Below are 27,668 nucleotides of genomic sequence, written 5' to 3'. Positions count from 1 at the left end.
ATTTCAATTAAATGATGCGCATTCAGATAGTTGCCATTTGCGAAGCTCTAGAGGAAGACGAAAATAATAAAAAGAAGAGATTGTGGGTACATCCCTTAAATATGAAGAGATGTTTTCTTGGTCAATTTCATACTTTATATTTCGAATATAGACTTTATCCAAATAAGTTCAAGAAATATTTTCGTATGACAGTAAAAACATTCGATGAGTTACTATCTTTAATACGTATAAGTTTATATAAAAGGGACACTAATTATCGACGTGCTATTCAGCCAGAAGAAAGATTGACAATTACTTTAAGGTAAGAGGAAAACAACTTGTACTGTAATCAACACTTATTTATTATAATCAAATCAATCACGTTTAAACAATTGCGAAAAGAACAATGTCAGACGTCCATAGTAACTTAGGCTCAATAAAAATATTTCATGTACAGTGAAAATTCTTACAGTTTCTTGTGTAGTTTAACGTCAGAAGCTTTAAATGAAAAGCTAAATGAAGTAGTAAGTAATTTGGTCGCGTTCAGTCATAAAACTTTTCCGAAAAATCCTCCAACTCCCTCCAAGCCAATTTTTAATCCCCCCGCTGATCCCCCCAAAGGATTGTTCCCCCCAAAAAATCCCCCGTGGGCAGAAAATACCCCCAAATTTGGGGGGAATCCCCCCAATCTGGCATCACTGCGCGGCGGTGCGGACGCGGCGGAGCGGCGGTGCGTACGCGGCGGAGCGGCGCTATTCGGCAACTGCGTCCGCGTAGCCAATCCGCGTCCGCCGTGCATAGTCGCGTAGTAAAATAATCGGCTACTGAGAGTCAGCTACAATAGACGACGTAACAGCGTATAGTCGGTTCGGTGTGAACGACAATTTCAAAATATATGGAAAAGCAATAAACTGCGTAACGCGCGCTCACAGTCAGCGGCCGACATTACGTTTGGTCTGAACGATGCCTTATTATTACTACGCAAATAATTAGCATACAAAATAAACTTCACAATATCGAATTCCGCCATTTAAACAAGCCTATATGGCTACATAAATAAGTAAGCCCACCATTTGACATCAAAAGCAAATTACCATCAATGACTTAGCAAAAACGATGAAATGAATGCCGACCATCGGAACAGAGGAAACTCGTTTTAGGCCAGGGTCAGTTCATATCATACCTACAATCGGACGTCCGGTTGACCAACGGTATATGACCGGAATGGGACCTGACATTTGCGGTTCGCTTTGGCACATACATATAAATCAGTGATATTTCGTATCTGCGGAAATTGGATCAGCAGTATTGGTCCGTGATTCCTCAGGTTAGGTAGGAGGTGAATAAATTAGGGAGGTGTCAAAGGGCTTATTTTGTTTTAGAGGATAATATCGTTTCATCATACGTTCCATCGACAAAAAAATAATAATTAAAAACAAAAACATATTGAAAAAATATTGCTGAGGAAAACCTGAACAGTTTTTGGTTGGTAGATCGAGATTAGTTAGGTATTCTATTACGTTTGAAAGTTATTTGATATCTACCTGTGTTTTTCAGTTTAATTAGAACATAAATCTATCACAATATTTGGAGAAAAGCTGCGAATATTGTCAACTCACGATACTGACAATTATCATATTACTTTTTTATAAATAAAAACTACGCGGTATTAAAGTGAACCTTCTGCAAAACTTACACTACGTCAGTATTAAGCCAAGCGTACACGACAACCGTAAGGCGATGGCCAACAGAATTAATTGGTGTGGTAAATAATGTTCAATGGCCGGTCAGGTGTGTTAGCCTGTTAGTAAAGGCATTTCCTCGTCTTGCCCATTTTCTAAGCAATTAAAGATGAAAGACATTAATATTGGACACATTTGAGGTGTAAGTTTACTCGCTGTTATATTGCTGGGAAGATTATTACCTACTTATATGGATGGCCATGTTTGATATTATATTACCTACTTATATGGCTCGGCATGTTTGAAAGAACCTTTGAACATTGAGAATGTTAGTGTTTTTAACCGACTTTCCAAGAAGGAGTTGCTCAATTCGATGGATTTTTGTTTTATGTAATGTCAATATATGAAATTACCATATTTGATTTTCTGCAAGAGAGAGAAAGTTTTCGTTATTCTTTTTAAGCTTTGAATTCAAAATTTACTTTTGTACATATTTACATACCTGGGGGTAAGCTACTAAATAAAATGTACACATGTATATTTTCTTACGATTTCAAAGCTTTTAGTGTAAACACTAAGAACTGATTAATATCTGTTACAAAGACATAATCCAAAGTGCAAACACTTGCTTCGGTATCAATAAAGTAGGGTGACCATCTACAGCGAAATACATCGGGACTGCGAAATCAGAAGGAAATTGAAAAACGTGTTAAACTGTTTTCTTGTTCGTTGATTGGTAATCTTAATTGGCTCTGTGGTCAAAAATAAATGTCCTAAATACCTGGTATCTTATTATTATGATACTTGCGAAAAAAAAACGGAATAAGTTTGAAGTTATTTCTGGATGTAAGTCGTCCAACGAGTTTTTACTGAATAACTTGAGAAGTGTATAAAAAAGAGAATGTACTTAGTTGTTTATTTCAAGTATCGGACTGAAATATATTTTTGTTATTGGTAAAAGTAAAAATACATAGATGCTATGTCAGAAATAAAGAGAAGCAAAAAGCGAAGTCTCGGCAATTGTTACTATATATTTATTGTTATTTTTATTATTTGCAATAACATGAACGTATCGATACGTATTTTCATTATTATTGAGAGTTAAAAAATAATGTATATGTTTGTAATAACCAGAAGTCTAGTGTACACAAGTTGGCTTAATGAACTATTTTTGTACCAAGTACACACAATATTGATTTCCCTACAGAATAGGAGGATACAACGTACCAAAACTAACACTAGTATTACACTTTTTCTCTTCAAAAGCTTCGTACAATTTATGCAACTAATAATTTTGATAATTAAAAAAATAATTAGACGTACAATTCATTTCTTAATTAAGTTTCTTTTCAAGCGAAGTTCTATGAAAGCGTTCCCCTCATCACGATTTTTACATTGAATTCTTCAGATTCATTTCAGTTTTTAATACTGCATAACTTTTCTTGGATTTTCCTGTAAAGTAAAATCTTTGTGGACTTAATGAAGGCTGCTTCACAAAAGACTGAGTCAGCAAAGTCATTTTTTATATCATTTTCTATGTATCTGTTTATCGGGATTGTTACTTACTGATATTACGTTACAGCAGTGTATTATTCGGAGAAGGAATATCGAATACGGTCATCTGACTAGACAAATGCCGATATTTGCTTAGTCAATGTTTTTTGACTAGTCTACAAGACCACCATACCATTAATGAAATCCTTTAACTACTGAGCTATTTTATATAAATTGATATGATTTTTCACCTGCTTCAAAATAATTTCCTCCATTTCAAAGCACTTAACATACTTTCTCCCACTTAAGGACCCGTGTTTCCCCGTCCTTGAACTCAAAGGATCCTGTAGCACGCGCTGGCCTTATAAAGCAATGAAGGTCATCGGCATCAAACACCGTTTCCTTGCCATAATAACGTGTCAGCTGAGCATGAGCGCACTTACGAGCGCTAACTGTCGTCTGGCCCCTTGACCGATACTCCGCATGTCGGGCGTTTCTTGCGAGTTCGCGTTTGAGGTACAAAGAGGACGATGAAGCGATTAAGCAGGAGTTAGAATACGTTTTTTTTTGTTTTTCAGTGGTTTGCATTAAGCTCATTAAGGCACTTATTTCTGCAGCCGTCCGTAATACTGATGCATATAGGCAATAATTTATGCTTTCAAAAATGTTCTGATTTGGGATTCGAAAAGCATTTTGCATTCTCAAACATATTTTTTTTAACACTGGTTTGTCTATCCCATTATACTTTTTGTAGAACGGCGTGAATGATGAAGAGATTGTTGAAAGATAAGGCTTATAGAATACTTTGAAAAAACTGAGAAAACCAATTAATTATTACACAAAATCAAAACACAATTCGATTTCTAGTGATACCGCTACTATGTTACATCTTACGCCGATAGTCATTACGGCGCAAGTTTTTGCGCGCTGTCGCCGCGTACGGTAATTCAGTTATGCCTGTAACTTCATTGATTGAAGCCTCCGCGTTTAGCGGTCACTGGGGACCAACTGTTCATACGCCATCCTCTTTAAGGTAATTGATTACCGCTGATTGAAGTGAACCTAATTAGTCTCCAGAGAAATTATTTGATTATAGGTAACCGTTGATGTGTGGAGTGAAGGTCAATTGCGATGGGTAATTTATTTTTACTAGATGAAAGATCTATTTTTATTGTTGTTGCAATTTAAGTAGTTTTTTAAAACCTATTGTCGGTATAAGTACATGCTATACATCGCAATTCGGCATGGACTGAGTACGCTATTGTTAACGCTTTAATTTAACTTCACCAAAAAAACTCCCTGTTATTCCACGCGACCAAAAATAAAATAAAACCAACCACATAATAGGCTGATAAAAAAGGAGAATAAACCCTAGGGAATGAGGAATAAAAATGTTTTTCAGCCTCCAAAACCACTAGTACAAAGTAGTGTGTTGTACAGTGGTTTCCTCATACAGGATAACACGTATGTGGCTTAGAATCGCGCCTCGCCAAGGACCTTTGACAAAGTAATGACGGAGCGCAGACAAAGGGCCCAGACCCTCTCCCCCCTCCCTTCCACGTACTTGTCTCCCTTCATCTGGAGGGTGGCACAGCCTAGGGGCAAGGGTATCTATGGCTTGAGAGGACAAAGCCCTATTTGAAGTATGAGTAAGAAGGATTTTGGTATTTTTGGCTTAAGTGCCTCTTTTGTTCAATAAATGTTAAGCAATAGTTACGACATTGGGTTCTGGTTCAGTGATACGGTTTGGTCGTTATTGTGTTTATCTATTTATGAGCAATGCCGATAGTTCTCATCAGTTTTCGAGTCAAATAATATTATCGAATATTTTTTTTATATAATTTCATAGCCACAATAACAAATATATTATGATATAGATATTAAACAATAGTTAAAGTCCCTCAACAGTACAGCAAATAATTTTCAAAGCACATGACCGTACAACCAAAACGTTGTATTCAAAACAAAAAACAACAACATTTTTTTTCTTAAAAATATCCGAAAAAGAAGTACAAAAAGCAGTCACCCTACCAATGCAAGTGCCACCCGCCATTACAGATCGCACGTTTTGATTCGCCCGTGTTCTCGACGTGACGAGACTGGCTCAAGTGCGGCCCGCGGCGTGGCTACCCTACCCACTACTAGAGCCTACCATGTTTATGTGAATAATGCACGGGTTACCTAACCTAGTGCTCACTGGATTGTGGGATTATGAAATCTGTGATGTATTGAGGGAAATTGCATTGGTAGGGTTCGGTAGTACTTGTGTTTGTTAGTGAACGTCTACTACAAACTTCTGTTGGTGTCAGTTTTTCTTACAGTCAAAAGTCAAGAGGTCCGACGTCGAATTTACATGAGAGAGTTTTGTTACTTCATCAATCTTTCTACGCAACACCTGTTTCGGTTTTATTTCACTTAACAGTGTCACAGCAGACCGCTTCATATACATGTGTACGTATCTTACACGTGTTTGTATGAACTCATTGGTTATTTATAACGACCTCGTGGTGTCATATCAATGTGTACTATTGAAGAGGCATCAGAAATCGTCAATACCTAAATGCTGGTAATAAAGAGGAGGCTTATATCTCTGGGTTGGGTTTTGAACTCTGAACCAAAATATTAATATAACTTGAACATTTACAGCAGTTCATTAAGAGGCCAGGCTTAAAGCTCAAAAGCAATTTCTTACGAACAACATGTCTGTAATATCAGGATTGCGAAATATAATATTTTATACGTCTCAAAGTATAAATTGAAAATTATTACTATCATCTTACGTCCGCTTTACACATATATGTGAGAAATAGATTTTCTATGCAATCAAAATGAATGGGTTCCACTTGTTTGAGTTATTAGAAAATGCCTCTGGGTTTTGAAAATGTTATATTATGTCGGGAGCTGGAAGTAATAAATGGTTGTAGGTTTAAATATTAATCTTCTGTTTCTAGAATACTGACATTTATTTTCTGAGAATTGAAATAAGCTCTTTCCTATTACACAAAATATAGTTCTCAATTTATAAAAAATAATCCAGTTATCATGAAAGCAAACAATTACCCATTTTTACAGTTTATTTTACAAACCAATTGTTTTAGAAATGACCGGCTTTTTGGTCAACATTACAGCTTAAGGGCAGAAATTGGAAAAACAATCTCACATCGTTTGTCTTTCTACAGTAACCTTGTAACTCCTTTTAAAACTTGCAAATGTTAAATTACTTATAGATACCACCTCTTCTAAGTTCTTAAAGTTTTATAACTAAGTACTTTTAATTGATACAATTACCTCTCCAAAAAGTTTAAACCTATTTCACTAACTTTAGAACAAAGTTAAGGAATTTAGTCAAATTGCTCAAACACTAGGAATTCTTGTCGAAACTTAGTACCTAATAGGCGATTAATTATTAGCTGTGTTAACAATGACAGTTTAAGATAATGATATTGTAATGGCCGGAGATACGTATGTTAATTTGTACTTTACGATGTACACAGAATAGTGATAGCCTATTTATAGTTATTAACAAGTTGTAGGTACAATATATTTAGTTAATGGCCTAACCTAACACCTAATAATCGTGAATTAATTATATCATATAAGAAATACTTATCAATCTTTTTTTGTGCTCTTTTATGTTTTTAGTTTCAAAAAAATATTAAAGTTTTTGATCGCTTTCTGCGTAATTAAAAAAATATATGCATTTTATTTCACGTGGAACAAATAGGATGTTGCATTAACGCAATGTTGAAAATTACGCGAGATCTAGATAATTGAACATCGAAAGTTATAAAATTGAGAAAAAACTATTTATCCAATGGAAAAAAGTTAACTATTTAACAAGATAAACACTACAATTGATTAAAAAGACTTCTTAAAACGCCATTCCCACGAAATACTCTATGGACAGTTCTTACGAGTTCCCATTCCCATTGAAACCAACCTTAAAACAGGCCAAATAATTGTTCCGAATCAACCAGTTACCGATGTTATCATAAGTTATTTAACTAGCGTTTCGTCAGACCGTTAATAACTGGTTATGTAACCACTACTTATGTGATGGCAGTTAGTGTAACGGAATATTGAGTCAACTGTGATTTGGTTAGGCTATAACTGCTGATCCATATCTTGTTATCTCATGCCCGTTTTCACCAACAATCTCTTAACGTTTCCCTAACTAAATGTCACTTAAAATAAGGGCTCCCCTAATAATAAAGGTAACAAGGGACACTTAAACATTGGTGAAAAATAATTTCGTATTAAGTGTCCCCTAAATGCCTAAACCCCTAAATTTAGGCATTTGTTGGTCAAAATGGGCATCAGTCTTTAAGAAAAAGAACCGTTTTGATTGAGGTGGTCCAAATTTTTGTGTGAAGTAAATATGTAAGTATGTATGTACTGTAGTGAATTTGAGATAGAAAATATGTAGCTGTAGATGATTTGGATTTTTCAGTGTTAGATAGCACATTTACGGCCAGTTTCTTCATCAAAAGTAAAAGTTAAGGTAATGTCTAAAGTAAAAGTAACGGTCAAATTCGTTTTTTCAAGGCTAAAGTGACAGCAAAACTAATAGAAAAATTGAATTTGACCGTTACTTTTACTTTAGACATTACTTTGACTTTTACTTTGGCTTTAACTTTTGATGAAGAAACTGGCTGTTATTCGGGTTGTTTCCAAGGGATGCGTTTTCGGAAGCTTTGCTTTACTAAATACGACTCTCAGGAAAGATCTTTGGTTCAGATTGCAAAAAATGCTTATAGCTTGATAGCCTAGAGCCTTCTTCCATGGACTAGTGGGTACCATCCATACTATAAAAGTGGTCTAAGGTAAAGTCTTGTTAGAAATCAAAACTTCATTCAAGTCCTTAATGGCACACCGCAGTACGCAATGTTCTACGAATGGCAAATCAGTTGGTTAACTGCTATAAGTAGTAATTAATTAGAACCTATATACACTAGCCAAATATACTCGTCACCACAAACCTGAATTTGACACTAACCACCCCAAAACAGACCAATACTAATCAGAAATATGAAATACAAATACCTAATCAAGCGGCAAACGGTGAGAGCTGGCTTATTAATTAGTGGTGGGACTAATTAGGTCGATGGAAGTGAATAAGCTATCGATATGTGAGAGTGGAATCGAGTCAGAGGTCGCGTTGCACATCACTGGCTGCGCTTTGATGGGAAGAATTCATTTGATACTGAGTTTGTCAATGGGCTTGTTAGCGTTAGAAGGGATAAAAATATAGATTGGAAGAGTGTCTTCGATCTGATACACAGGAATACACACACGACTGATAGGTAACTCTTGTCTGTTTTTATAGATAGATAGATATACTTTATTAAGTAAAGTACATACAAACTAAATTACATAATAGGTGACGTTATAGGCGAAGTTGTCAGTAAGAGCGATCTCTTTCAAACAACCTAAGGATGGATTGAGAAGTCAAGGTGTTTACTTCCTGCGTATGGACTCTCAAATAAAAATTGGCGATTTTAACAATTAGCTGCAATTAGACGGCTGGTTATCGCTGATTGTCGTCATAGTTCCTGCATGGTGTAACCCATCTTTACTATCGAATTGCTGATGACAAAAGTCACTGAACTTCTTACAAAGTCTAGACTAACTATTAAAACAATCATCATTATTACAAATCACTATGATCTTAGAACTCAAGAAACAATTTGAGTCATTAAGATCACGTATTTCGTGAATTAGCCTGATCATGCCGAAATTGTATCTTCGTGTTGTAGATAGATTGTAGATTTTATCTACAGGTTCTTACTTTATAATATTCTAAAGCTGAAGAGTTGGTTTGAACGCACTTAATGTAAGGAATGACGATGATTTGAATGAAATTTATTTCAGTGTTGTATGACCCAATTAACGGGAAAACCTTTAGGATACCTACTTTTAATTCGAGTGATTGAATTAGTTCCACGGTATGTAAGTAAAATCGGGAGTGGAAATTAGTCCTCACTAATATTATACATACATGTGTAAGTAGATAGCTCTGTCTGTCTGTCTTGTGCTTTCACGACTAAGCTAATACTGTTTCAAAATATGTTTGGCACCCATATAGTATAGTATAGAGCTAAGAAAAGGATACAGACAATTTATTATCGGAGTGCGTGAATAAGTTTCCAGTTCAAACAACCAAAATTGAGTGTAAGTTGAAGTTGGAAGCAAGTATGTATACTATAAAAACTGAACGACACAATACACGCAACAACAAATAAAATGCTTAAGCAAAATTACCCATCGTCTGCGGTTTCAACACTGGACTGATGATAATGATGATGAATTTAATATAAACCCTCTTTCTATTGGCCAACGAATAATTTGTGGACATTAGCAGTATTGGCGCAGGATTAGATAGGGAACAGAGGTTTAAGTTATAGAGGAGTGCTTTTTAATAAAAAGGTTTCTAATGATCAACATCCTCTGAGCCTTTTTCCCAACTATGTTAGGGTCGGCTTCCAGTCTAACCGAATTCAGCTGAGTACCAGTGCTTTACAAGAAGCGACTACCTATCTGACCTCCTCAACCTAGTTACCCGGGCAACCCAATACCCCTTGGTTAGACTGGTGTCAGACCTACTGGCTCCTGACTACCCGTACCGACTGCCAAGGATATTCTATGACAGCCGGAGCCTTCAGTTTAACGTGCCATCCGAAACACAGTCATTGGTGTCTAAGACATGCTTAGAAAGTACATACAAACTTAGAAAAGTTGCATGAAAAAGGTTTCTTATGATATTGACAGATATTTCAAATTATGATGACATAGATATGATTTCATTTTATGCTATTTTAAAGCTTCTATTTGAATATTAGGAAACTAGACGTGATAGAATACTAATGTGCTAGGTAAACTACTAAATTATTCTTTACATCAAATCTGTGCATCACATACATCACGTTAGATGAGCTTATCTCAAGCAATCACGGCGTATAATTCATCGATGTGACTGATCTATCGGCCCAATACAAAGTGCGATGTCCATGCTATACATACTCCTTGGCGCAATATAGTGTATTGACGCAATGCATGATAGATGTCTTGACGGACATAACGTTTCCTCAATAGGCAATTTATTTGCACTTTATGTTAGAAGATTGGTTTGTATTGACTCTCTTGTATAACGTGTAATTTGTTAATGTTTGTGGTGGTTATTTGTTAAAAGATTAGTTGTGTTTTGTAATTGGTGAGAGAATTACATATAATAATTTGTTCATAGATGTAGTAGTAGTACAGTGCAGACTAAATAGTCGGCCGACAGTTCACCCGACGGTAAGACTGGTTATCAGACTTTCTGGCTTCTGACTAACCGTCACGACGGTCAAAGTTGTTCATTAACAGCCAATTTCTTCATTAAAAGTAAAAGCCAAAGTAAAAACTAAAGTAATGACATAAAGTAAAAGTAACGGTCAAATTCGTTTTATCTATTAGTTTTTCAGTTACTTTAGCCTTGAAAAAAACTAATTTGACCGTTACTTTTACTTTATGACATTACTTTAGCTTTTACTTTTGATGAAGAAACTGGCTGTAAATAAGTATATGTATGTACAGCGTAATCATTACTTTTCCGTTTTTACTTCTACCCAAAAACAAATGAACAAAACAGGACTACCGTTATTTGAAAACTTCCTAATACACCAGACAGTTGAGTCCCGTTCGAACGCGGAAGAGCGCGTCAATTTCGTACGTACGTCTGTGCTCTGCGGTTGAAGTCATTACCACATGCGGCGGAATGCACTTGCATGCTTCGGAGATTGCACCTTATTACCGACCTATTGTAGTGATGTACTTTGTGTAATGGGGGAGTATAAATTGGGAGTGTGTGTGAGTGTGCTCCAATAGACGAGCCTTCCAAAAAGGACAATCATGTCTTAAGGAAACGGTTTCAGTTATAATTAAATACTAGCCACTGTCCCGGTTTTGTACCCGTGAGTGGACTACTTCCCGCCTTAAGGGTATACATCATTCATCTTTATCTTGAATGAATTATTGGCTATCTTTTATACTTTTTTTGGTGGTGCGAAATCATGAAATGACCCCTCCCGTTATGGGAGCAGAGCGAGGGAATGTCAGATGTCTCTTACTGACTAAATCCCACCATGTTCCTTCTTAAGTCCTTTATGTATCATTTGTACTAAGATTTAGTAATGTTTGTTCAGTTTTATTTAGTTAGGTATCAATCATCTGTAGCTCCTAGCCTATCCCCGGTCCATACCAAACCTACCCATTTTCTGAAACCCAACATCATATTCTCATAGAGATGGAATCAAACTCCCCCGGGGGATTCTCGCTGGAAAATTTTGCTGTTCCCGAAATAGCCTTCCCTAAGGCTTTGTGTACAAGCTTTGCAGATTACTCTGAAACGCAATAGTATGAAATCTGTCTAGCTCGAAAACTACAAGGTTCTCTTTGTGTATAGTGCAGTGTTCGTGTTTCTTGACCTGGTCTTTTAGAAGCTTTGCTTGATTTGTATGCACTTACGTAGGAACTGTCTTACTTTGATATTATTAGGTATTCCATAACTATAAGAGCTACAAAGGTTTAGTGGACCGAAACCTAGTTGATTTTTGCTCCTAAATCAGTATGAAGATGAATGGAAGTACACACGTAACAACAATTAGGTATTGTTCGGTATCAGACGGGCTGGAAACTTTGATTGGAATCAGAGTTTCCTAAAAAAAATCGTCGTTTATAGGTATGCTCCGTTTGAAACGGTTCAAACCTCTAGTCAATTTTAAAACTAACAGTCTTGCTAAAAAAGAGCTCCTGTAGTTAATTGTAAACAGTGATCTGAATATTATTAGGATCAAAACGTACAAGCGTCGTAATTCACATAAATGCCAAGGTTCAATGAACCAAAATATAACCTAATCAAATTACTCTACACCCAACAAAGCCAGTTTTAGAACAATAACCACCTGGCTTCAAATATTAATCAGAGGACAAACACTGGAATCAGAAATGAGCCGTTTACCTTTGAAACAAAAGCTTGGAAGTATCAAAATTAGTTTCCGAAAGGCAAAAGGCTCGGAGGTTCGGAGGAACATCTCAATATTGGTGTACATTACCATATTATTGGAGTTTTGCTGAAATACACTGGCGCCTGTTTTAACATAATAGCTGGGAACTGGGAACTGAGAATGTAGGACAGGTCTGTTTATATTTGGATGCATAATTGCATACTTTTCCATGTATAGAAAAATCTCGGGCACAGCTCTTTTATTGAAAAAAAATAATGAACCTGGTTTTAGGTCGTTAGGAAGAGTTTGGTAACATTTGAAACTACATTTAAATTGGTTTAGTAGTTCAATTGTGTAGGAGTGTCTTTTTTCGTGTTCACTAGGTCCCTATAGTTGACATAGAAGGAGCATTGTGGAACTATACCTTTCTCATCATAAAATCGCCTTCAAAATAAGACCTTCATTAATACTAATTCTATCGATGAATATGTCAATACTTTGAGCTTAGACTTACATAGATTTACTAAAATAAGTATCCATGTAACCAGCTGTATCATAACAAAACATTGATCGAACACAAGATACGTCTTTCATCGTGTTCAGCCGATACTTCGATACCATTCAACTCCACAATTAGTCAGGTGTCAGAATTATTTATCAGCCGCGATCAGCCAGATACATAATCCACGTTGTTATTTGATTAGACTCAGACAAAGGGAAATACAGTCGTTTGTGGAATTGTTGCCGTAAATCGTTTCGCCACCCTGGCTGATTTGCATCGCTTGAATTGCTTCGGTTTATGGGTGCTGAAATGTTAAGTATAAAGATTTGTAGGTATGTAAAAGTTACTCGTGTAAGCGTAAAGGTTGTACGTAAAGTCACATTTGTTTTACCAGTAAAAGGGAAACCTTGATATTGTCATCAGCAATCTCTCTGTATGATTTAATTTCTCGAACCTGCTTACTTATGTGATCATATTATGTATAAATGCAAAAGTACCTAACTCAGTGTGTCTTCCCAGCTTTCACTTCAGAACACAAGTGGAACTAGTATAGAAAAATTGTATTCCCAGCACAATATTCTGGTACCTGACCTAATAATCGTATAGTGAATGCCGTATTAACTTTGTTACGAAATGCGAAGGACGCGAGCAGCGCCATCTTTTGGTTGGATTATGTAAACGTTCTCTGTGAGGTTATCTAGCATGACGGACGTTTTGTCATTGTGTAAATTGTGTTGTGTGCTCTCTCAAGAATAAAATAAGATAATCCCAATAGCTGTTTTCTTTGGCCGTACCCTTCAGGTTATGGGCCCAGATAGAGTCACGTAGTCAGTGAGTGAAAAACTCGTAATATAAATGCACAATGCAGTTATTTGAAAAACAATAAAATTGTCAAACGGAAAAATTTTGAAGTTTGTTCGAGGCTACGAGAAGTTGAAAAAGCTTCGCCATGGCTACTATCAAAATTGATCGTCTCACTGGCGATAATTACGATACATGGAAAATTCACATGCGTGCCATACTCATCAAGAATGATTTATGGGATTTTGTTTCGGGATCGTCGCCCAAACCGCCGATAAGTGATCCCAAATATGCAGAATGGTCGAAATTGGATAAAAAGGCAGAAGCCGACATATTGTTAGCGGTAAGTCCAAGCGAATTGGCCGCATTGGATGGTCTAGAAAGTTCCAAAGCTATATGGGATAAACTCAAGTCGATGTACCAATCGAGTGGTCCGGCTAGAAAAGCATCGCTGTTGAAGAGACTGGTATTGACCCGTATGCAGGAAGACGATGATTTGAAGAAACACATCGCAGATTTTTTTGATGCAGTCAAGAAATTGAAAGAAATCGGATTGATAGTGATAGATGAATTACTAGCTATATTATTGCTGTATAGTCTACCCGATTCATTCGCCATGTTCAGAACAGCAATGGAATCACGAGACGATTTACCGTCTACAGAAACCCTAAAGGTTAAAATTATTGAAGACTATGAGGCTCGTAAATCAAAGACTACGACTGATGAGGGAGCTATGTTCGTAAAACGCATCAACAAAAATTATAGACGTTTCAATGTGAAGAACAATGAACAAACAACCCACACTCATAGTCATAGAAATAATATTGTATCAAGTGTAGATTGTCATCGTTGCGGGCGTCGTGGACACCTCGCAAAAGACTGCAGAACCAAAACCAAGTTTATAAAACATAGACAAAGTGCACAGAATATAGAAAATAGAGGAGAGGACAGAGAATCAACAACATTATTGACCGAAGAGGCTTTATTGGGAAGAAAAAATAATGCTATTTGGTGCATTGACAGTGGATGCACGGCTCATATGTGTAATGAAAGAAAATTCATACAAGATTTTACAGAAGTAAATTCAGAGTTAAACTTAGCAAATAGCGAAAGAACTCAAATTACAGGTACCGGAAAGGTTAAGCTCTCCGTGGATACTGGCAGTGAAGAACGAAAAATAAATATTGAAAAAGTATTTTATGTTCCTGATTTAAGAACGAACTTAATGTCAGTTGCCATCATGACAGATCATGGTTTTGAAGTTCGGTTTAGAAAAAATGACGCAATTGTCGTTGACGAAAATAACAAAATTCATATACGTGCAGATAGAATAGGAAATCTGTATCATGTTCGGATGAGTGATAATTATGTGTGTAATATTGAAACCGTGAATAATTCAATGGACATGTGGCATCAAAGGCTCGGGCACCTAAATGAACGAGACCTTAAAAGTATGGTAAACAATGGGTTAGTACATGGAATAACATTTAAGGATGGCGAAAAGTTATCTCAATGTGAGGTTTGTATTAGCGAGAAGCAAACTTGCACACCTTTTCCTAAGAAAAGAGAAAGCAGTACCACAGAACTACTAGAAATAGTTCATAGTGATGTTTGTGGCCCTATGAATCATAAATCATACAGCGGTAAAAGATATTTTGTCACATTTATTGACGATAAGTCGAGATGGTGCGAAGTTTATTTCATTGCGAATAAGAGTGATGTATTTAGCGTGTTTAAAATTTATAAAGCCTATGCTGAGAACTTAACAGGGAAGAAAATAAAAAACCTTCAGTCCGACAATGGTAAGGAGTATGTGAATAATGAATTTAATGACTATTTACAGAATGCTGGCATAAGGAGAAGGTTGACGGCACCATATACACCTCAACAGAATGGTGTAGCCGAAAGAAAGAATAGGACATTGGTTGAAATGGCACGGTGCATGATGCGACAAGCTGGAAGCCCTCCCGCATTTTGGGCTGAAGCTATAAATACCGCCAATTACATAAGAAATAGATGCCCAACCACAGCCTTAAATGGTGAGATACCGTTTACACTATGGAAAGGCAAGAAACCTACGGTAATATACATGCACGTGTTCGGTTCGAAGGTATATTATAAAGAAAAGGGAAAACCTAAAGGAAAGTTTGACTCACGTTCGAAGCTAGGAATATTTGTGGGCTATGACATACAGTCCAAAGCATATAGGATACATGATCCTACAACCAAGAAAATTATTATAACTAGAGATGTGAAATTCATGAATGAGACAGCATTCAGACATGAATACAAGGAAATCCTTGACGAAGAAGAAGGTATTGATGAAGAAGAAGTGCAAATAGAATTGAATACGAACAATAAAAGGAAGGAAACATTTGAAAATAGGAAAAATGATGCTACTCCAGGAAGTTCATATAATAAAAGTGATGAATCTGAAGAAGATGACGATAAAAATCCACCACGTTCGGTAAAGTCTACTATATCATGGGAACACTTAATAGAACCTAAAAGAGGAAGAGGAAGACCTCGCATGATACGTACTGGTCAAGCGGGTAGACCACGGAAAGAATATCATACAGTAGAGGAGACGGATAAGGAATCAGATGAATGGTTGAGTGCTGGAATAGCAACAGTAGAACAAGTAACGTGGAAAGATATACAAAAAGGAAGTGATGAGCATTTGTGGAGATCTGCCATGGAAAACGAATATTTATCCCAAATCAAAAATAAAACCTGGGAAATTGTAAAAAGACCGAAACAACGCAAGGTAATCGGTAGCAGATTTGTTTTTACCACCAAGAGTACTGGAAAGAAGGTGCGCCTCGTCGCAAAAGGATGCTCACAACGGCCAGGGGAGGATTTCCATGAGATTTCTTCGCCCGTTGTGAGATCCTCATCAATAAGAATTATAGCTGCTTTGGCAGCTGAAATGGGTTTGAAAATCCATCAAATGGATGTAGTCACAGCATACCTAAACGGTTACCTAGATGAGGAGGTATATATGGAGATTCCAGAAGAGTTAAGCAACACTCTAAAGAGAATTATTGCCAAAGAAGAGATTGGTTCACAGAAGAATATAGTAACAGACACAGATATACTACAGACGGCTAAACGTTGGTATGAAATGATTCATGAATGTGAGGATAGTGTGTGTTTGCTAAAGAAATCTTTGTATGGCTTGCGACAGTCTGGTTTACAATGGTATAAAAGGTTATCGGGATTTTTTATTGATATTGGTTTTGAATCTTTGCCACAAGAACCTTGTGTATTTGTTGCACGTAAGGGTGAACGAATAATGATAATTGGTATATATGTCGATGATATGATTTTAGCAACTAACGATAATGCATGGATGGAACATGTAAAGAACCAGTTAGGAAGTGAATTTGAGATGAAAGATATGGGTAAGATATCTAGTTGTTTAGGTATTGAGTTTAGCCGTGATGATGAAAGTAGAGTGTATTTAAATCAAAAATCTTATATTGATAAAGTGTTAGAACGCTTTGGTATGAGTGAGTGTAAAGCTGCAATTACGCCTATAGATGTGAATGTAAGATTGGAGAAGCCTGAGTGTATTAATAATGATGTTATGAGAGATTATCCTTATCAGAATTTGATAGGAGCTTTAATGCATTTAGCAGTGTCAACGAGGCCAGACGTTGCATACGCTGTTAATTATTTAAGTCAATTTAATACAAACTATGATATTGCGCATTGGAAGGCTGCTAAGCGTGTATTGAGATATTTGAAAGGTACGTCAAATTATCGACTTGTTTATGAAAGAACAGGCTTGCCTCTGTTTGGTGTAGTAGATGCAGACTGGGCAGGAAACACAGTTGATCGTAGGTCTTATTCAGGTTTTGCCTTTATTCTTGCAGGCGCTCCAGTTAGCTGGGAAGCGAGGAAGCAACGAACTATTGCTTTGTCTAGTACCGAAGCAGAATATTTGGCTATATCAGAATGCACGAAAGAAGCGATGTATTTGCGTGAGATACTTAATAGAATTGGCGTGCAGTGTGAGTGTGTGACACTTTTTAACGATAATCAGGGTGCCATCAAACTTGCTCAGAGCAAGAACTTTCATCCTCGCACTAAGCACATTGATGTGCGGCATCATTTCATTCGGGATAAATGTGAACAAGGTGTGATTGAACTAAAATATATGAGTACTGATAAAATGCCTGCAGATGTGTTGACCAAAGGTTTGAATGGATCAAAGCATCTTGAATGTGTACGTAATTTAGGTATGTTTGCTGATGAATGAATTTAATTATAAAATTGTATATTACATTAGCACTGCTCACGACTTCGAGGGGAGGTGTTACGAAATGCGAAGGACGCGAGCAGCGCCATCTTTTGGTTGGATTATGTAAACGTTCTCTGTGAGGTTATCTAGCATGACGGACGTTTTGTCATTGTGTAAATTGTGTTGTGTGCTCTCTCAAGAATAAAATAAGATAATCCCAATAGCTGTTTTCTTTGGCCATACCCTTCAAACTTGAATCCATTTTAAATGGCTGTCAATACGCATAGGTAATTGAAATATGCTTTCAGCATTGTTCAAAATTATTAGCTAAACTTCCGCAACATAATATCACAATCCTTTAGACATCTAGACAGAATAATAAATCTCAGATACAATTAAAAATTCACGACAGGATCAAGTTTGCGTTGACTATCGCTCATTATTTATTCGTAAGTACGCTTCCAGAGAGTGCTTGAATCTTAGTTAAATATCTTTCAGAGGCGTCATGCGGTGACAGATTAATGACGTTCTTAGGAGAATATCTTAATCTGTAAATCGGGTTTGTTTTGTGATATTGAATAGTGATGATTTTATCTGAAATCCGACCTAAATTATACCTAAGATATGGAAACCATATTTCCATAACCTCAAAAACGGATCCATTCTGACATACAAGCTATGAACGGTAAAAAAACCTACTTTGCAGTATTTTTGTAAAATGGTGGAAAAAAATATTTGCATTAAAACAGTAAATCCTAAACGCATGATACTTACTCACCTGTCTAAAAAAAACTAAAGAATATCTACAATAAATAAAGCGATTGGGCCTTTTATACACAAACAAACATAACTACTTAAATCAATTAAATAAACAACACCGAACCAATCAAGAAGCATTTAATAGCCTATCATAATATAACGGTGTTACAGTAATCATTTCATTAGAAAGGCAGTCCTCATAGCTTTAACTACTATAATTAGAAATGCTATTAAAACATCTTTAACACTGCATCGTTAAATACTTAAGATGTTGTACAGTTTGCCGCTGCAGTGGTCCCGTAGCTTGCATTTTGTAACATTGCGAAATATAAATGAGTAAGTACTCGAAATGAAACGTACAAAATATTTTGAAAGAAAATTACTTGAATAATTATTGAATCCGAATAAATAATTTTCTACGTTATGTATGCTTGACTATATTTTTATATCATTATTGATAAAAAGATCATAATCCTTTACACCTCAAAATATGTAGTTCACTGATAAAGAACAGCTGTGTTTGAAAAACTGACTATTTCTGACGAACAGTCAAGATAAAACTGCAGTCTTTTGATCCTATAAATATTTCACATAGACGAACGTATGATCAAGCCGTACCACTTAAGATCTAAGAATTCCAAGTCATACCAAATTCATCGGTAAATTATCTAAAAAAATCATTATTAAACGTTCCCCGAAGTCATTGTATACCTAGTTCTAAAGAACTCTTCCTCCTCCGAGCCTTTTCCCAATCATGTTGGGGTCGGCTTCCAGTCTAACCGGATTCAGCTGAGTACCAGTGCTTTACAGGAAGCGACTGCCTATCTGACCTCCTCAACCCAGTTACCCGGGCAACCCGATACCCCTTGGTTAGACTGGTGTCAGACTTACTGGCTTCTGACTACCCGTAACGACTGCCAAGGATGTTCAATGACAGCCGGGACCTACAGTTTAACGTGCCATCCGAAACACAGTCCATGGTGTCTAAGAAATACTTAGAAAGTACATACAAACTTAGAAAAGTTGCATTGGTACTTGCCTGACCTGGGATCGAACCCGCGCCCTCATACTTGAGAGGTTGGTCCTTTACCTACTAGGCCACCACGACTTAAACTAAAGAACTCTTATTGAGACTAATTACGTATAATGACTGTTAATGATGCAAAAGTAGAAGTATCGAGCTCCATAAGTTGTAGACGGAATAGAAGCGCGTGCGATTAAGTGATTCTCGTGAAACAATTTTTACTATGCCCTAATTCTGTTTTGTAATTATTTATAGGACGTGATTAGGTATCTCATTTAGAGAATAATATTCAAACGAATAAGTAATATGCTATTATGCTTCTGCTCCATTCGAATACGGCAGTTAGTAGTGTTGTATAAAGTGCTGATTTTCCTTATCTCAGAAATCACCACAAAAATATGGGCACGTCTAATGTCTGCAAGTAACCAGAACATTATACTGCCATAAAATAAACTCTCACTCACTCTAAAACCCACTTCACACAGCCAATCATGTCTGATAAACTGATGAACTCAGAAACACCATCATTTGTTTTCATTAAAGTTACAAGTTAATAATCTACGTTCAACTACAGCACTCATGTTAGCTAATAAGCAATAAATCGCTCAACAGTTCGATCAATCCTTGCTAGTCTGACTCACTAGACTTACATATCATGTAACTGATTTTCGAAATACCAATTTATGACTCAAAGATTTATTTACCGATTAAGAGCGAAGCAGCGGGCGCAGCATGTATTGAATAAAATATCAGTTTATAGTTATTCGCATTGAGAAAGACATACCGGACCTAGTAGGGGACCGCAAAGTGCCTACTGTTCGCGATAAGGATCAGCATAACTCTGTTAAAGTGGTTGAAACGCGATGTAAGGCGCAGGCTACAACGGTCAAGAGCAGCTTTTGAGCGAAGCGGTTTTGCGTAAGCGCTCAGCCCTCAAGTATCGCTTGTTCCGCATCTGTGTGAACCTGCTTAAGTATTTAATGAAACCGCCCTTGGAATTGTGCGTGGAATCAAAGAATTCAAATTCATAATTACAAAATGCGCAATTGACATTTTAATTACTCAGATTTCATTTCTATTTGCAAAATGTTTTGCTCTTTTGTGTTTGTATCTTTCACGGAAAATAAATTACATTAGGTTCCGAAAGCATAAACGTAAATATTGAAGATTCGCAAGAGTTGAAAAATGAAATAAAAGCGAAGCTACAACTCGTGGAATTATTTTTTATTATGTTTTTGCTAAAGGGAAATGCCTGAGCAAACAGGCGAGATTTATTGAGGAAAGTTAAAATGTTTTTACGACTCCCCCATACATATAACATGGCTACATAATTAAATAAAGTGCTATAATCTCAGACCTTTTATCTGAATAGTCGAATTATTTATTTTTGAGGCCTTTCGACGGATTCGATTTCCTGGAAAACGGATTCTATTTTTGGAGTTGCAAACAATACATAATTAGTTGAGGAAAATGAAAAGTTTGAATCTTTTATTCCTCGAATTTTACTTTACCAATGAATTGTCATTGATAAAGGAAAATTAGATTTGAGAGTTATTATTTTATCAAACAAATAAGAAACCTACAAGGAAAGCCACAATTAGATTGGTTTTTGTTTTTCAGCTACTTTTTTTCTTCCTACATTTTCATCCTAATAAAAACCCAAGACCACCATTTTTTACAAGTATCCTTCTTATCTCTATGGCATCCAGATACCACAAACATGATACTTCCTATGTTTAATACGTACTTAATACACGCTGCTTAGAATTTTAATTCAGCATAAGCGCACTTACTCCTGACGGTACTTGCCTGACCTGGAATCGAACCCTCGAGTATGAGGGCGCGGGTTCGATTCCAGGTCAGGCAAGTACCAATGCAACTTTTCTAAGTTTGTATGTACTTTCTAAGTATATCTTAGACACCAATGACTGTGTTTCGGATGGCACGTTAAACTGTAGGTCCCGGCTGTTATTGAACATCCTTGGCGGTCGTTACGGGTAGTCAGAAGCCAGTAAGTCTGACACCAGTCTAACCAAGGGGTATCGGGTTGCCCGGGTAACTGGGTTGAGGAGGTCAGATAGGCAGTCGCTTCTTGTAAAGCACTGGTACTCAGCTGAATACGGTTAGACTGGAAGCCGACCCCAACATAGTGTGGGAAAAGGCTCGGAGGATGATGATAAGCGCACTTACTCCTTTATAAGGCATAGTGGATCGTTTAAGACTCTGACCACAGCCAAGGGATTTTCTCAAAAAAGTCTTTACAGTTTTTGACGGCGAAAAGAAAATACATTATCTTGAACATATATCTGAGAACCCTGTAATATTCAAAACACGTTCTTGAAATGTTTTCTGGATACAAAAAAAAATGTAAGACAACCGCTTAAAATGATGTTCCAACAAAAATATCTGTATTACTTATACACGTACATTGATATTAAACATTAACGTATCCATATGTAAATACAGAACTTAATTGGTTTTTATTTTTGACTACTCAACTTATTTAAAAGTTATTAATGTTACGAATGTCCCGTCATCAGGCTTCTCTATCTTACGTAAGTATATTGTTTTGGCTGTTGTCACCGCCTTAAGCAACATGTTTAAGCGCTCGTCCCGCCGTTGTGCACTGTGCATTATAATGAGATGATAGTGTGATTGTGTAGGCTAACGAACCTGTTAATTGTGGCTGATTTGAAACTATTGTTCCGAATTTAATTACCATAATTCTTAATTATGTTGTTACCTTTACACTGTTGCTCCCAGCCTCCCGCAGCGGAATTGATTCTGGGGACAAAGAAAACGAATGTTATTTATATTGTTATATGGTTAAAGTCTAACATAAGTTACAAAGCTCACATAAGTTCCATTTACCGCTTTTCAAGACGGAATTAATATACCTAATTGACTGTTTGAAAAATAGCTATGGAGTTACGTAAACAGGGTGCCGATGGTCAATCAATATTACTGTCCCTCATTATAGGTTAACGACTGGGGTATTTTAGTAAGACACATTTCAACAGCTATAAATATATCTAATATTTTTATGTAATATTATAAAGAACACAGTATATTAGACTGTAACAAACCTAGTAAGACAGTAACTTAAAACAAACATCTCGTTACTACTGTTTCAGTCAATTCCACATTCACAACGGACTGTTACAAAATATTCCTTGTCCAAAAACAACCGACATACATCTTTATTTCCCAAGACATAAGGTTCAAAATCGTTTGTCATTCTTGTTGATTATAGTGCTGTATCCTAAGGGATGGTATTTCAGCATGTCCCGTTTATTGCTGTTAACTGCCCCTCCCTCGGGTGTGTTCGAAATTCGAACTCGCCCAAATTCCGGCCAGTGCTGTTTTGTGTTGATTTACTCGTCTATGATTCTTGCTGGCTGGTTTTATTGTCAGCTGTTAGATTTCACAAGAAGAATACTTATTTGAGAATTTTCCATGTAATTGTCTATGAAAGGTATATGTATATTGCCACGAGTAGATCTTATCATGTAAGTAGTAACTTACTGTACATTTTAGGTGTAGATTAGCGAAGGAAGAAAACCTCCTGATGAAATCTGAAATAAAAAACTTCAAAATTGTCAACCAACGGTGGTTAACATTAATTCTTTCTCTGCATGAGTAAAGATTCCTATCCCAAAGCGAGATTGCAAAAGATCTAATGATGACAACTTTTTTTAGGATGAAAATAATAACACAATACTTTTGTCAGAAAGTATCAAGAAGTAGGTACCCTGCGCTGTTTAATTTACCAGCATTATTTTTTTACCAAACGCCTAGTCTGACCAACCACACAAACCTAAATAGACTTGTTGCACCAACAAAATTTCGCACGTCGAGACAACGACACTAAATCATTCAGAATACTTACAGTACATTTTGAGAATATCTTATCTGGTACAATGTCATTAATAGCGTATAAATAACATAACTATGTCACAGCGATCACATTCTTTGTCGATCATTATTAGGCAAGTATTAGTGCCGCTTAATTTATTGGGCACATTACAGGCAGGGCGGATTTGGTGGGCCTAATGACAAGCGTCAGCGTTTTGTTTAAAATGTACTTCAGATTATTATTGTACTACTTTGCGCACCCGAGTTAAGAGGAGCCAAAGGCAAAGTCAAATCATTTATTTCAGTTAGGCCTTTACAAGCACTAATGAACGTCAAAATAATATCGTATAAATAACTTATACTACTAGGCTTCATCTAAAAATGAAAGATTTTTAAAAAATCAGTCTAATCTTTTCCGTACCTAATTAACACATTCAAACAAACAAGCTTTTATTAATGTTAGTATAGGATTGACCCAATTTTATTAGAAGGGTGAGCACAGAAATATTAACTAACTAGCTGACGTTAACTAACTGAATTAAAGTTCAGAGCAGATAATACTAAAATTGAAGACAGATATAGACTACAACGATTTGTAAAGTCCATCTATATATATACTTGCTTAAGTTTTACCTAAAAACAAAAGACTTGCGATGTAGTCACGGTTATTACCGATCCAAATACCCTCTATGTATTTTAGAAGTCAAATATTGACGGTGAAACTTCAAAGACTTATATCTACAAAGAATAAACAGCTCTAAAGTAGGCAATACAAATCTTTTCGTCTATGAATTTTTAAATTATTTTAAAATGCTCATGCTCACTTTCAAGTCAAGCTGATGCTATAACTGAAGTATGTATAGTTGTACTTGGCTGTCAATTTTGTGTTAAGTTTAATCATGATTCATTTAGAGGTATCATACCTCTAAGAAGAAAATAAGACAGAGGTACGATAAAGGAACCTAATTCATCATACTTTAAAAATTAATTGAATTAAACTACAGTTACTTATAACATTTTTCCAACAATTCTATCATGATTGTAAACTAAACCGGTAAACAAGTTAACAATAACCAAGACCACCACTAAATCTATTAAAACGCACCCTTGTAACATGGATACATCATAAGGCGACCTCTAGAAGCCGTACCGTGTAAGCCGAGGTTACGTCTGAAACCTACACGATGTGCTGTAATGTTACTGGGTACTCAATGAGGAGATAATTTGTACCTTTGTTGGATATTGTGTAAGTGTTGTTTAATAGGGTAATGGCCTATTTGGGGGTTATAAAAAGGAAACATAAAATAATAAGTAAAAATATGTCTCTATAAGAGCCTCAAATTAGAACTCTTTATTATGATAAACTAGCTAGAGTCCTTTTTATAAGTTCCTTATATAAAAATTACTTGCTTCTGCTAACGGTCTCACCGTCGTCCAGGTGATAATTCGTATCCAAATAAAAAGTAGTATATCTAGCACTGACAGAATATTTCAAATTGGTCCAATAGTTCTTGCGATTTACGCAAATAAACATTATAAAAAAAAAACAAAAATATCAATTTACAAACGTAATTTTCTGCCATTTAATTGACCAAGATCATCAAAACACATCTCCTACAGTGTTAACTCAATCATTACAAGTAGTCCAAGTACAAACATGGTACATGGTACAATGTTACCTCAATTGTGACCATATGTTGGTGCTACACTTACATTAACTCGCGTCCGCTTATTACTGTCCACTAAGCTTTATTGCATCCGCCATAGAAACTTATTCAATTAATGTAACACTTGATTTTTGACGGTTAATTAGGAAGTTGTGTGTTACTAATTAAAGAAGCGGTCAACTTGAAAAGAACTCCTTTTTCAAAGATGGTAAAAATCTAAAAGAGAATCTTAAAGGTTTTAGTACTCGGACAAAAGTCTAAATATCAAGTATTTTGCAGTAAAAGCATAACAGACAGTAGAACGATTGAATTTCAATATTTATAAAGAACTAGCTTCCACCAGCGATAGAGAAAGTAACAAAAAATTGCTTAGATAAATTATGCTTTCGCACTCTGAAACAACTTCTTCAAATTAGCCTAGTAGTTTCTTAGTCTATCAAGTTCAGACAAAACAAAAAATCTGGCATTCTGGCAAATAAAGAAAAAAAATCTCTTGAGCTTTAAGTATAATATTAGTACACATTGGTGCTATTTCCACAATACTTTATAAGTAATCCTAAAGAGCAATGAATTAGAACGAATCCGCGATTAACATCAAAAGACGGATAAGTACATGAGTTCTCGTCATAATCAATTTAAATCCACTTAGTGTACGTCAAGCTTTACATCAGGGTTGACGTTGACGTGGATGGGGGTCCATTTAAGATTCACTGATTTTGGATTCCTTAGAAATCTGCAAATAAACTAAACTTAAAATGTTGTTTCAATTTCGTGTAATAGTTAAATAAAAAATCTATTAAAGATCTGTTTAATTTTGGGTTTTTTGGGTCTGGATCTTTGAACCCAAACAAAAAACAGAAGCCAGAAGAAATATGGATGCCAGAAGAAAATTAAAGCTATTATCAATAGCCAGCCGTCATAATTAACTTTAATCAAAATCGGTTATTGAAACAATATAAGTACCTACATGACATCAAACTAGGTACCCAAGTCATTGACCACACATACCGCCAACACCTTTAAATAGCCAAGAATTTTTCCACGAATTACTTGATCTTTAAAATAGGTGCATCATTACGCGAATTTTATTATACATAAATATAGAAAATGATCGAAGCACCCTCTTATTATTGGGAGCATTTTTCATAGTTATTTTTATTTTATATCGAAGCCAAGTTGTCAGTGTGTCGTTAGCTTCGATAATAAGCTGTTTGTAAAAGCTGGCGTCATTATAGCTTATTGTTGCGGTTGGGGATGCACTAAAATAGCTTCATCGAATAATAATAGTGTTGTGAAAATGGTTATCGATAGATTTTGTAAATATCGAAATTAGAAGAACCGTTTTTGATAAAAATATGGTAAACTGTTTTCCCTGGTTTGGTGAGATGTTTTACTGTAAATTATCTCTTTTATCTTTTTAAGAGAAGAGTTAATTTTATTATCTAAGTTTTGAAGAAACTCTTTTATTTTAATGGCCGTTTCATGTTTTTCACGAGTATTTTTATATGTATGAGAATAATATTTTATACATTTGGAAAGTTGAGATTAAACAAAGTTTTTATTATAGAACTTTTAAAGCTGTAGGTATACATATGGTATTTAAAGTATATCCACTAATATTCAGGAGTTCTGAAGACAATTATTTTCGCTATCGTCCAAGCTAGAAACCGCATTCCTAGCAGACAAATTCCAATTCAACCTAAAAGTTCAACAACCAGAGTCCAGATTTTTCGCATACCGCACATCCTTAGGCCATAGTAATAAAATTACTTTATACAGCGCGTCTTCACTTTTTTATCACGTCAATATCGATTTTACATCATTATAAATACAGTTGAATTTCACTTGACAGCTTGAAAGCTATCGATGAATATGCGACGACACGCGGGTTGTAAAGTGGACGTGCAATTTTTTTTTTAATGTCGTTTAATATCTTGGAACATGTCCCGTGCTCTATGCTGCGAGTGTGACAAAGTTGTTCGGAAAACAAAACCATTTGATTTTGTATCGTATTGCTACAGTAGTTAGGTTAGTTTTTGTATGTGCAAAAGAGGGGTCAACGTTTTCATAAAGTCTAGGCCTTTTTTTAAAGATTACAGTTGACTGATTCTCGAATGCAATTCAATAAAAAGCGGCCGTGAATCTTGTTTGGATAATGATTTACGAATTATTCTTAATTCTGTTTTGTAGCAATTGCAATTAAAAATACTTGCTGGAGTTCTTTAGAAAAGTATTTTATTCGCTGGAGCGGTTGCGTTTGAAGTTTTGAATTCGTTATTTAAACAAAAAGCGATGCTTGTTGAAACCTTCAAGACAAAGGAAGAAAAAGCTTTTGCGTGTATTTAAAAAGATCCCAGAGGCATTTAAAATTCTATGTGGGTCATTCCGGATGGCGTATTTTTTACAAATGGTTTGACATTTAATATTTGCGTAAGTTTGAGATTTTACATAATATTTATTAAACACAGAAAATGTTTCTTACTTAATGCATAGTATCTCAATCTGCATCAAGACCAAATTACATCTGAGTTGGTTCAGTAGCCGATAACTAATACAGACAATGTTAATTTCACATATAGGTACGATTTCTTATCAAGCTAAATGCCACAAAATAGTACAAAGATCTAATAGGAAGTGATATCGACCTACGGAAAAAACTTAACTATGAAAACTGT

At 35.8% G+C, this 27,668-nt stretch overlaps 1 protein-coding gene across 2 annotated transcripts in view; it reads right to left on the bottom strand.

The window, feature by feature from the left end:
• LOC124632830 (SH3 and multiple ankyrin repeat domains protein 3) overlaps positions 1–27,668 on the bottom strand; it is a 213,414-nt gene that overhangs the window by 160,890 nt on the left and 24,856 nt on the right. For both annotated transcript variants that reach the window (XM_047167805.1, XM_047167808.1), the window contains exon 2: positions 22,215–22,255. The gene's annotated coding sequence lies outside the window, so the exon portion shown is untranslated. The remainder of the gene's footprint in view (positions 1–22,214; positions 22,256–27,668) is intronic.

Source organism: Helicoverpa zea, chromosome 8 (assembly GCF_022581195.2).
Source record: "Helicoverpa zea isolate HzStark_Cry1AcR chromosome 8, ilHelZeax1.1, whole genome shotgun sequence".
In the NCBI taxonomy this organism is placed as follows: Eukaryota; Metazoa; Arthropoda; class Insecta; order Lepidoptera; family Noctuidae; genus Helicoverpa; species Helicoverpa zea.
Note: the sequence above shows the minus strand (reverse complement) of the source record. Positions and strands in the feature narration are given on the sequence as shown.